Raw genomic sequence first — 12,529 nt, 5'->3', positions numbered from 1 at the left:
GGGCTTCTTTTCCATGGGTCCAGATGATGAAGATGTCATCAATATAGCGCAAGTAGAGTAGGGGCTTTAGGGAACGAGAGCTGAGGAAGCGTTGTTCTAAATCAGCCATAAAAATGATGGGCGCCCCATCATCTCAGGCATTGGCACCCTGACAGCAGGATTGTCTGGCTATGTAGACTCCCTCCTCAGGCCCTACGCTATCAGCACTCCCAGCTACCTTCGAGACACCACTGACTTCCTGAGGAAACTTCAATCCATCGGTGATCTTCCTAATAACACCATCCTGGCCACTATGGATGTAGAAGCCCTCTACACCAACATTCCACACAAAGATGGACTACAAGCCGTCAAGAACACTATCCCCGATAATGTCACGGCTAACCTGGTGGCTGAACTTTGTGACTTTGTCCTTACCCATAACTATTTTACATTTGGGGACAATGTATACCTTCAGATCAGCGGCACTGCTATGGGTACCCGAATGGCCCCACAGTATGCCAACATTTTTATGGCTGATTTAGAACAACGCTTCCTCAGCTCTCATCCCCTAAAGTCCCTACTCTACTTGCCGTCACCTTCAGCCCCCAATTAAAACCCCTGCAACGCATTATTAAGGATCTACAACCTATCCTAAAGGATGACCCAACACTCTCACAAATCTTGGGAGACAGGCCAGTCCTTGCTTACAGACAGCCCCGCAACCTGAAGCAAATACTCACCAACAACCACATACCACACAACAGAACCACTAACCCAGGAACTTATCCTTGCAACAAAGCCCGTTGCCAACTGTGCCCACATATCTATTCAGGGGACACCATCACAGGGCCTAATAACATCAGCCACACTATCAGAGGCTCGTTCACTTGCACATCCACCAATGTGATGTATGCCATCATGTGCCAGCAATGCCCCTCTGCCATTTACATTGGTCAAACTGGACAGTCTCTACGTAAAAGAATAAATGGACACAAATCAGATGTCAAGAATTATAACATTCATAAACCAGTCGGAGAACACTTCAATCTCTCTGGTCACGCAATCACAGACATGAAGGTCGCTATCTTAAAACAAAAAAACTTCAAATCCAGACTCCAGCGAGAAACTGCTGAATTGGAATTCATTTGCAAATTGGATACTATTAATTTAGCCTTAAATAGAGACTGGGAGTGGCTATTTCCCCTTGTTTTTTTCTACCTCCCCCCCCCCCCACCGACGTTCTGGTTAAATTTGGATTTAAACTTGGAGAGTGGTCAGTTTGGATGAGCTATTGCCAGCAGGAGAGTGAGTTTGTGTGTGTGTGTGTGTGTGTGTCCTGGAAAAAAATGGGTGGGGGGGGGTGAGAGAGCCTGGATTTGTGCTGGACATGTCCCACCTTGATTACCATGCACATTGTAGGGAGAGTGGTCACTTTGGATGAGCTATTACCAGCAGGATAGTGAGTTTGTGTGGGGGGGGGGCGGGGGTGGAGGGTGAGAAAACCTAGATTTGTGCTGGAAATGGCCCAACTTGATGATCACTTTAGATAAGCTATTACCAGCAGGAAAGTGGGGTGGGAGGAGGTATTGTTTCATGATCTCTGTGTGTATATAATGTCTACTGCAGTTTCCACGGTATGCATCCGATGAAGTGAGCTGTAGCTCACGAAAGCTCATGCTCAAATAAATTGGTTAGTCTCTAAGGTGCCACAAGTACTCCTTTTCTTTTTGCAAATACAGACTAACATGGCTGTTACTCTGAAATCTATCAAGATTCTAAACCACCATTAATGGCCCACACTTTGCATAGTTACAATAGGACCTCAGAGTTATACCTCATATTTCTAGCTTCAGATACAAGAATGACACATGCATACAAATAGGAGGAATATAATCAGTAGTTTATAACCTTTGTTATGATACCTTACAAGAGACTTTTTTGCATAAAGCATATTCCAGTTACATCATATTCACACTCATAAGCATATTTTCAAAAAACATATGGAATGCAACATCACAAGTATGTCTTAAATAGAGCTGGGAATGCAGGATAGAGGGAGAGACTGTGGAGAAGGCCAGACTGGACTGGACTGGATTGGTCTGGTTTGGTCTGGTCTGGTCTGGTCTCGTCTGAATTGAACTGTAGGGTAGGAAGGCAAACCAACAGAGAACATGGTCACAGTCTTGTGGGAGAAACCCTGAAATAGGGTCTGTAAAAGTACTTCAGTGGAGCCTGAGAGGGGTGAAAGACTTATTAGTTAAGTAGACAATGAAGAAGCCAGAGGTCTGAGAACCAGAGAGAAGCTGTGTTGAGCACAGGCTACAGGGAAGGAACACCAGGGGATTCAGAAGTAGGATGTACCCCAGGGAACAGCAGCATGTCTGAAGAAGCAGACCTAGCTGCTTAATACAGGGTCTCTGGGCTGAAACCCAGGCACTAGACCAGTAGCTATTTCCAAAGGCCTTTTGCCTTATAAGAACACAGGCAGACAACAAAGTATATATAAAGAGATTATGCTGAGAGTCTGATTCTATACCTTAAAATCCCGAGTGCCAGGTTGTCTTCTGATATAAAAAGCTGGATGGGGCAATGTCCCCTTTGGGGCCTCTGGCAATGGTAAAACTACCTTGTTGCTTCACTCACCGGCTATGTCTACATTTGAGCTGGGAAGTGTGGTTCCCAGCTTACACAGATATATCTGTGCTACCTCGGCTCTAGCTAGTGGGCTAAACATGGCAGTGTGGGAAGTGGCTCAGGCTAGCCCTTAAGTATGTAACCAGGGCTTCAGGTGGATACGTACTTGAATGGCTTGCCCAAAGCCACTGTCTGTGCTGTCCTGGCTGCACTGCTATTTTTAGCCTGCTCGCTCAAGTATGTCTACGTGAACTGGAAATCACACCTCCCATCTCAAATGTAGATCTCGCTTAAGAGTGTAAGTTTTGGATTCTTGGATCCCTATGAGAGTTGTCAAAGGGGTGAGGGGGTAGGGAGAACAGCTCTCTGTGCCTTCCACTCCATCTTGTACTCCTGTGTGTGGGAACTAGACTCTGTCCTTGAAACTCCTAAACAAAACTGTTCATGGTACAGGGCTAACTTTATGGCTGTCCCCTGTCAGGCCTCTTTCTCAGTGCAACCTCTGAGGTGTCAAGCCTTATGCCTTTACCTATCCCGGGGTGGAAACTTCCACTTCAAGACTGGACCCTGGGCTCCAGTGCCCTGTGTATCCACTGTGCTTACCCAGAAGGTTTGGCTGGGTTGAGCACCTATTGTTCTTCTCTTCAGGAGGCTGTGACTAGTGGTGTATGTCGTGATGAGATAAACAATATTTTGGTTTGAAAAAGGTTGTTTTACAGTAGAAGCAAAGAACTTGGAGAAACAGGATTTTAAAATAAGTCAACACACATGCCTATCTTATCTAAAGGCTCATCCACCATCTCCTGATGGAAACGTAGGCAGGCCTAACAACGCCTGTCTTTCTGTCCAGTTGCCCTCAACACCACCTGCCTCGCTTGAAAGAGACCCCTTTTCAACTTCTAGGTTCCTCTTGTTCTGAGTTCCTGGGCTTTGGCTTTTCTGCACAAAAATAGTTTTGCAGGTTGGCTGGGGTATAGGTAAAATCAAAGTTAATATTTCGGGAATTTTCTCTTAACAACCCTTAGATATTTGGCTTATCTTGAGCTGTTCTTTTCCTTTCCTACTAGTTTGTTTTTTTTTTCTTACAGACCTCTATTGCCTTATGCCAATATAGCCATGCAGTAAAGATCACAATGATCAGAACAACACACAGTTTTCATACATTATTGCGGAGAAGCTCCACTTCCATTACAAAACTAGCTGTCCAGTATTCTGATACTGTCATACAACCTAAGCCCTCTCTCCTGATGTCAACTACTGTACACATAGAATTCTTCATCATGTAAAAGGAATAATTTTTTGCAGACTCACATTGTGTCTTGAAACCATGAGCGTAAACTATGTAGGACCAAATGGAACCTAAGACTGAATAGGACCTAGCTTATAGTTCTGTGTATGTAGTCCTGTGGGTGAAATAGTGAACTCCAGTGTACGCAAATAACAGAATATAGATATCTAGTTCTCAGAGCCTATATTTTCTAGAATTGCACATGAGCATTTGCAAGCAGAAAAGTGCATGGAAATGATTTATGCACACATCTACCATTTTGCATTTACAAATGCATTAATTGAAGATGCAAATTATGCAAGCATAGTTTTTCCACTTGTAGTTATAAACCTCTGTTTGTACTCATAAGTTGGAAATACAAACTCTGTCATTTGCACTTGAAATTCACTGCTCCCATAATACTGTGTCTGCAAATATTGGTAGGAGCAAAGATTTAACTGCAGAAAGGAGAATAGAGCCAATTTTTGGAAAAATTGAAAAGTAAAATGTAAGAAAAATGAGTGCCTGTTTAAATGTTTACGTTATGTTCAAGTTAACTGAAGCAAGCCAGAAGGTGGCTGATAAATACTTTAGAAGCTCATGGTCTAAAACTGAAAGTCACTGAGCCACTTAAACTCCCACTGAAATAACTTATCTTCCTCCTACTGAGATAAATGGGAATTTGGCATAGTTAGTGCCCAACTCAAGGTGCTCAGCACTTTGCAGGATCAGACACTTCCATCACCTAAATCAACAGTTGGGCTTCTCAAATTCCAGATTAAAAGTGGCCTCTGACATCAATAACAAAAGCTGAAGACTCATCTCTCACACTTTATGACATTTTAATGTAGGATCATTCTTGTTATAGCGCTGGCAGTATTTGAAAACTAACAATGCAAGGAGAAGGAGCACTTTAACAGCTCTCAGTAGCAGGAGTGCTAAAATGTTGTTACGCTCTCATCTGGTGCTGCCTGTACTCAGAAATCACTACCACGACACTTGGAGAGCAAGGACATCAGATCAAAGTTAATGTTGATTCTTGAAGGGAAGCACCAAGTAGTTGTCATGACAGTGAACTGCAGCTGCTGTAGATCTAATTGAACAGAGTCACAACATTCCCAGACTCGGGAGTATTGTTGAAATTAATTTTCTACAACCAGTGTATTATGGGTGTTTGCTGGTAGCCATTTCACAGACACCAAGGATCTGGGAAATGCAGCTTTCCAAAGCAGCAGCAAGAAATGTCCCATGTTTAGGAGAGTAAAATGGAGATGGGTGGTGGTTAGAGCTGCATTGGGGATTACAGCCAGCATGGACTACGAGTTTTAAGAATGGTGAATGCAGGGAATAAAATTGTTAGTGTTTGATGCTATAGAGAAGCACATAGTTATAATCAGGGATGTGGAAAAGAGGGACAGATACCTTTGGAATAAGTAAACACCCCTAATTTCATCCATTCTTAGAATCAAACTTGAACTAAACTTGTTTATTCCTTGATTGAAAACAGAGTCCCCCAAATCTGGGTGATATGTGCTCAGGTGATTCTCTGAGGGGCTAAGACCCATTAACTCAATAGAAAAGTCAGTCAATGGGAGGAGAGGGTGCTTGGTGCATCTCAAGATGGTTCACAGGACTTTACAGCATATTCTTATTGATGATCAAAGGCACACTTACCAGAAATCTCCTTAGCAGGACTGTTTTCATGAGATTTTCATCTCACTAGTTTTGGAGGGTGCACATAAGCTTCAAATCGACATTCAGACCAAAACAATACTCCAAGCCTTTTGAGATTCATTTATCAGTGATTACAATGGGACAAATCCTGTCCTTATTTACAACTGTGCAATGCAACTGATGCCAGTGCATTTGCATAGTTGTAATTGAGGACAGAGTGTGTTCTAATTTGCACAGAGAGCACAGATAATAGCACACATCCTTCTTTCAGCTTTTACATCTTATCTCCACTTTATACTGATGCTATGTCTACACTACAGATTACTTCAGTATAACTTAGTCGTTCAGGGGTGTGAATAATCCACACCCTGGAGCAATGTAAGTTATACATACCTAAGCGCCACTGTAAACAGTGCTATGTTGGCAGGAGCGTTTCTCCCACTGACATAGCTACCACTCTCTCCCCTTGACTTACAGCATCTTTGTCAGAAGCGCTACAGCAGCACAGCTGTACCAACCAACCAATCAAAACTTCTCTCTTTGCATAGCTTTGGGATTTAAGGCTCCAGGACTGTATAATGGTTTGCGTTTTTAATTTCAAAGCATTTTGAAAACATTAAGGCCCCATGCTCCCCTTCTCCAAATGGGGGAAAGCTAAAACCACAGATTCCCTCCATTACATCCTTTCACTTTGCGTATAAATCCATAAAAGCCTCTCTCTGAGTTTTTTTTTGAGTTCTGGAGTAATTGACAGGGAGTGTTTGCATCACCCACATTCTTTCAGATTCTCTTTCCCCCCCCCCCCCCCCCCGCCCCAAACTTGCAGAGGAAACCAAAGCAAGTTATTATAGCCAGGCTGAGATTTTTCAAAGCAACTAAGTGATTTAGCAGCACAAATTCCAATGAAAATCAAAGAAACTTGTGCTCCTAACTCGCTTACATCCCACGCCCAATCTACATAAGTTTGTGTTTTCCTTGTATATCATGGAAGTCCTTTAAAGGAGAATTTTTTTTTTTGGTCAGCGGTGTTTAGAAACAGGAGATATGCTGTCAAGGGGCTGCTGAAGTAGATGAGGAGATGGCAACATGAAGACCAAGTACAAATGATGGATGCCTCCAGCCGATTGTCTCAGTTCAGTATGCTTTCAAGCCTGAATCCCCAGCCACTTATGTGTGAGAACAAACTTCACCAAACAATGGAATAATTAGAAGGAAATGCTGCAGGTGCAAACTTCCAGCATTTTCCCTTTCTAATGTATGTAATTTCCATGTTGTGGGATGAGTAAGGGCTTGAGTCTGCTTACACTGAAGCAAAGTTCCCATAAGCATCAATGGAAGCAGTATTAGATCCTTAATCTTCTCACCACTGCAGTGTGACTAGACAAGTATTACCATGCCATTTCACAAGTTCAGAATTCAGACTACTGTCATTCCTCTCAGAGACATTAACTATTGCAGCCTGTAAACAAAGAGTGCTTGTTATGGATAGAAATGTTTGGATATTACACTATCTGGAAGAACCAAGAAACTGCCAGCCTTTTATAGACAACCTAACTAGCCAATTACTCATAAAATTTTGAGGGAGAGAGCATAATTCGAACTTTTAACAAGCACTCCATTCCGTATTTATAGCTCTAAGAGAAGAAGCTGTCAATGCTGATTGAACACAATTTTCTCTATTAAGGCCTTGAGTTGTTACTATGTAGCAGTGACTCTGGGGGAAAAAAAAACAATATTGCCTGGCTTATTGGAAGACTGTATTTTAATGTACATACCCTCGTCTTTGATAAAATTGCTAATTACATATTCACTTAATAGTCAGAACTTTTATATACTGTTCAGGAGGAAATAATAAGCAGTATTTCAGAAGTGTATTATAGGTCCTTTGCTTTCCTTTTTAATAACCTACCATGAAAAACGTACCAGTAAAACATGTTTAAGTAAATATTACAGGGTCTGATTTAGGAAATGAAGCAGAGAGTCAAAGTCTACATTAAGGAAATTTACAAAAAGAAATTTTCCACAGGTCCCAACACTGGTTCAGGTGAACAGTGTTAAACAGTGACAGGAACCCAAGAATGCAAGAAACTTATAGCCAGAAGTGATTTTATTCCTATTTAGTTAAAGCTATTGAACTGCAAGTTTAATTGAAAGGGTGGTAACAGGTCTGACTACTGATCCCTTTTCATGGTCCCCACTAGTTATAATACCAGTTTAACTGACCTATTGTTGGAACCAGAAGGATTTTTTGTTTTTATATAGTCAACCAATCTAGACATGGCCTAAATGTTAGAATTCCTACCTCCACTTCAGATTTGAGTTATTGCTTGTTTGAAACTCTCACTAGATGTAAAAGGCATATTAAACGTATGTCTTTAATAATGTAATTTCTTGTGATATAGACTATGCAAAATGATCAACGGCTCTTAGGAAAGAAATAGAAAACCTCTTGAATGAGCCATGTTGCAGGTCACCAGTATAATTCCAAGCATCACACAGCTGAGTTTGGCAGACTTAATGTGGTAAAACAAAGTCTCAGTGCCACTCCTGGGTTGCCATGTCTTACTGAGGGGTGGGAAGGAGCAATGAAGTTATGCTAGCACAGAATTTGGGTTTGAGAATTCATCCCCCAAAGAGAAGGAAGACCACAGCCTATCTTTTTCACTCAATCACAAAGCCCTGGCTGTTCTGGACTGGTGTCACAATGTGATTACTTTGCAATATTAAAGTTGTCATGACAAGATTGGGTTTCACTATACTTAGTAAATGAAACCTGAGCAAGAATCTAATCATGTTCCCCCTTTCTAAGATGGTCCATTGTTTAACGGTAAGACAGCTCTATTGTGGAATGACTGGAGGGTTCAGAAGTGTGACAGTGCAGTATGTGGGCTTTTACCTCTATGTCTATATTTCAAACCCAGCTCAGTTCAGTAGTGATCAAAAGTTACCAGCATCTGATTGCTGTCAGTGGCCAAAATACAATAAGCTTGTTGATTTCAGACCATTCACAGCAGATATGTATTAGTCAAGAAAAAACATCACCATAACTAACACTGTTGTTGGCAGTCTTCACAAAAGACTACTATCTCTGTCCCGGATGTGTTCTGTCTAGATCCAGGTTGAGACACACCAACAAGCAGTCTACAATGCTTCTCCCCATATTGTACCTTTTGAGTGGATAAGCTAAGAACACTTTTCCCTTGAGTTGTCCATCACTCCACTCCCACTGAACTCAATGGAATCTGAAAATGCTCAACACAGGAGTCCTAGGTCATATTATAAAACTGGAGTCTAATTTAACATAATTTAAAATACCTCTTAATCTCACTTAGGCTTCACATTGAGACGTTTCATGCCACTATTTAAAATATAGACTAAATATGATTGATCATCTTACTAATCCTTGTGTGGCGCGCTCATTGGCTGTGATCTGTCCTGATCATCCAAATATTTCCTACTATGTACAGCCCACTACCTACAGTGTATATGAAACTAGTTGTGGAATCCCCAATTGCCAAAAGCATTGCATCACTGTGGTGTTTTAATAAATACTTGGAAAGTTTTGAAATGTATATGGATGTTTTGTAATGAATATTATATATAAATTGCCCCCTTTGACCTGAGTGGCTAGTCAAAAATCCTGTTAGCATATTGTTCCACTTAGGAGAAATTGGTAAGAACTGGGTATTTTTTGGATGCAGTTTTGTTTATTTACAAAGAATGTACAACGTCCTGTGTCTCTGAGTGCAGAGACCACTTTTTTTTATCACAACACCAAGAGCATTCTTTTCAGCTTGCACCCTTTACCCAAAAACCTCTTCCCAGGTTTCTTCCAGCATCAGCAAATGCTTTTAGCTGCTCTATTAGGTGCACACTCTCTCCCCAGGTTATTTTGTCTGTTCTACCTCCCCCGATACCTCTACTCAAAATAATACTTAGCAAAAGCTTCTGGGTGGGTTCATTATATTTATAGTTACCTTGATTGAAGAGTGAATTCACCCCTGTCAATCTCAATGAGGTTTTACCTCACCCCATAAAAAGGTTTCACCCAGCTTAGATACTTCCTCACCTTACCTAACTTACTGGGTGACTTATTTTGCATTGTGTTGTATAGTGTAATCACTCTATCACATCCACTGTAGTGCATTACCTCTCCAGAACACCCAAGGATCAAGATATTTATATCTCATTAAGAATTAATATGGTAACTGTATATTTAAGTCATTCTCAACATAAGGTATTAAACATGCACCACTTTGCATTTTGCTTATAATTTTATATAACTCATCTAAATATAGTTAATTATAGAGCAGATTTATTTTTGTTACAGGTGACCTTTTCAAACGGTATGTTGCTCACATTGTTTCATAACATTATTTCCACCATGTCTATTGCGGTATATCTCAGATCATACTATATTTCTGGATTCTTGGTGCCTAAATGTTCTGTATCCATTATACCCACAGTTGTATGCTAGCAGCATACATAGCATAATTGGATCAGTGTTCGTGGCCACGCCGCTTCCTGATGCCTTTTCACCTATGATTTGACCCCACAACTCATGATCAGCTGGACCCTTCCTTTTCTCCCTGTCCTACTTTCATGGCTTTCCACCCTAGGCCCTGATTCATTAAAGCATTTAAAAATGACCTTAACTTTCAGCATGTTCTTAAATGCTTTTTGAATAGAGATGGACTGTAAGCACATGCTTAAAGTCAAGCAGGGCTTTGCTGAATCAGGGCCCTATGTAAAATGATTATGAAAAGTTTGTGCTTTGTAGTGGGACTTCAAATGCAAAGACAATACAGGTTTGCAAGAAGAAAAGTTCTGATTCAGAGGGAAAAATAGTTTACATTAATTTTATTTTCTGCTTTTGAGTATTACCAGAACAAGAATTGCATAATAATTAAGAGATTATATTATATAGCCAGTATTACAAAATTAGATTAAAAGGCATATTCTCCTCTTCCTGTATATATAACTTCTGTTACTGCTAATGTGTGTTGCATGTCCTTTTAGGAGAAGAAAACACCTATTAGTTGTGTAATTTAGATGGCTTTCATTTGTATGGTACATAATGCCTTAATTTAATGACACATTATGCTCAATAGTATTAATTGATATTTGAAAATAATTAACAATTCTAAAGATCCTAGCCTATTTTAAAATAATATAATGTTAACAGTCCCAGTCCTGCAGCTGTGGAATTATGGGAAGTCTTACTGCTTTAAACAGGAGCTCTACCCAGAGAATGGCTTTAGGATCAAGCTCAATATTTTGGACCAGATCTTGCAAGGTGACTAGCTCTTTCAACTCCTGCTCATTGCTTATTGTAAGATCTGACAGTGTGGTTGTTGTAGCCCCCAGTAGTCTCTCATTTTAATATTTTAGATTTAAAATTATTAGAGACAGGGGACTATGTTTTGTTATGGGATTGTACAGTGCTAGCACAATGGAGCTTGGGCCTCCAGCCGCTACTGCAATGTAAACAATCATATTAATAGTTACTGAGAAACAGTAAGGGAATTTCTATTTGTCTCTAATAATAGTGACTTGTTAGGTTTAATTCCTGAAACTGGCAAAACCAATGAATAAAGTACTCGAATGAAAGAATTGGGATGAATCCCTCCCTTGTTGCCATTCTTCACTAGATATAGTTTTGTTTTGTTTTCTCCATACATATAAAATACTGTTAGTGATTCTACTCTGAAAAGGGACTGTTTAGTCAACAGACCTATCATCTGTTTGAATTCAGAGTTGTATCCCCGACTAGTCACAAAAATAAGTTGTACTTCTATTAGCAGTTCTCACAGAGCTAGCTGAGCACTCCCTGCTGGACACTCACCAAGATGCTGTATTTAGATCAAAATACTTAGTTCCTGCGTGCTTCTAAGCCCACTGAGCCTGAGCAGTATGTAGGCATCGTCCCTGGCATCTCAGGGTGCATACTCTCTATTTAGTATTTCTCCTCCTTGAGAGTGGGACCCCCTGGTTCCACTTCCCTAGTCCCCAAGACCAGTGCTGAACTCCTCAAGTCTCCCCAAGAGCTTAAACCCTCCATTTCCTAGAGCTCTACCCTATGGGTACTCCACTTTAGAGTTTAATCCTTCAGGGATGCATGCCAGTTATAGCAAAGTACTCAGATTTTGCAAGCGACTTCTTAAACACATGCATATGCTCTTTATTCATTGAGAAAGCAGAAAGACTTACAGATCCTTGTAAAAATAATAAAACCTGCCTGAAAAAGTACTCTGTCCAGCATCCTCACCACTCTAATAGCCCTCTATATTTTGTTTGCATTGGTGGTATAGGCGTGTTGATCCCAGAATATTAGAGAGACAAGGTGGGTGAGGTAATATTTTTTATTGGACGAATTTATGTTAGTGAAAGAAACAAGCTTTTGAGCTACACTTTCTTCAGGTCTGAAAAGATCTGTGTTTGGTTCAGTCTATTCAGGGTCTCAATGCCCTTCTCTCCTCCTGCTCTGCCTTCCGGTTTTCCCTCCCTGCCTTGGAGACAAGAGGTTGTTCAGGTCTAGTTCAATGAGCATGTCCCTTTTCAATAGTAGTTTCTTTTTTCTTTTTTTCTGCAAGAGAATTTCAGTTGTTCCAGCCCTCCTTCCCTGTAGGTAACCTGGGGAAGAACCAGCTTCCTTTAGGTTGGCTATTCTCATAAACATATCTATTGTTTTACTGTGGCCAGTATCTTCTAAGAGCCATTCAGGGTTAACTACTCTTTTGAAAGCCCTGTAGTTACATCCAGATAGGGTTTGTGATATATGTGATCCGTGCTTTCTAGCATATGGCTAACTGAATATACACTAAGGGTTTGAGTTATATAGAGAGTTCATAAAAAATAATTACAATTCATAAATTGTACATAGACAGATTGCCTAAACCTACACAGTGTGCTACTTTCTATCTTAACTTGTAAATGAATATATTCAGTTCCAATTGTTTTATTTTGATATATAAA

Source organism: Lepidochelys kempii, chromosome 2 (genome assembly GCF_965140285.1).
Source record: "Lepidochelys kempii isolate rLepKem1 chromosome 2, rLepKem1.hap1, whole genome shotgun sequence".
Lineage (NCBI taxonomy): Eukaryota > Metazoa > Chordata > Testudines > Cheloniidae > Lepidochelys > Lepidochelys kempii.
Note: the sequence above shows the minus strand (reverse complement) of the source record.